The sequence below is a fragment of the Apis dorsata genome, unplaced genomic scaffold, assembly GCF_000469605.1.
Source record: "Apis dorsata unplaced genomic scaffold, Apis dorsata 1.3 scaffold_147, whole genome shotgun sequence".
NCBI classification, from domain to species: domain Eukaryota; kingdom Metazoa; phylum Arthropoda; class Insecta; order Hymenoptera; family Apidae; genus Apis; species Apis dorsata.
The window spans coordinates 380506-381422 of NW_006263438.1; positions in this window are offsets into that span (position 1 = coordinate 380506).

Consider the following 917-nt stretch of genomic DNA (forward strand, 5'->3'; position numbering starts at 1 on the left):
TATTATATTGAAAAACACAGAAATTTAAAAAGTATTTCTTTTATTAGATTTGAATTCTTTCCATTCTAATGATGAATTGAATCTAACGATGAATTGAATTTTGAGTATAGGTAGCAAATTTAATTTATATTCTATTTTTTTTTTTTTTAAATTTTTTCTTTAATATCCACGTTTCAGTGAAGTTCCGTTTATCTTTGCTTCGTACATTCATCTCAAATGAAATTCTCGAAGTTCTCAATTCCCAAATTTTGATTCTGACGAATATATAATACATATCCTCGATTTTATAATACATATATATGTAATACTTTACTTTTTCAATTGAAATATTTACCAACGCATTCTATATGAACCGATATTCTTTATTAATTCAAAGAAAATTAAATGCGATTCAAAACGATTGATATTTGCGGAATATCGAATAAATTTTATTTCGGTCAGTCACGGTATGAAATTTTAATTTATGTAGCGAGAATTATGGCTAAAGATCACGAAAGAATTTTTTTTTTAAAGAATTGGATTAAAAGATTTCTCTGCGACACCATATTTAAATAAATCGGATGCCAATAGACAACTAGTTTATCAAAATTGCGTTTATATTAATGACATCGATATTTTCTACGCTTTCAATTTTGTTCGCATCTTGTTATCTGCCTTAACAATTTTTTAATTAACAATACGTCATTCTCGTTTAGAATTTTTGTATACGGAAAGAAAATAAAAATCGGTATCAAGGATTAAATTTTCAAGGAGAAATTAATTATTTTAAAATTATTTATGAAATTGAAATATTTTCTTTTTTTTTTAATTTATTTAACATCTTTTTTTCGAAGACAATTTGAATTTATAGTTGCGTTATTTTGTAAAAAAAAAAAAAAAAAAAAGAATATGCACATCATCAAGAAAACATCGACGAG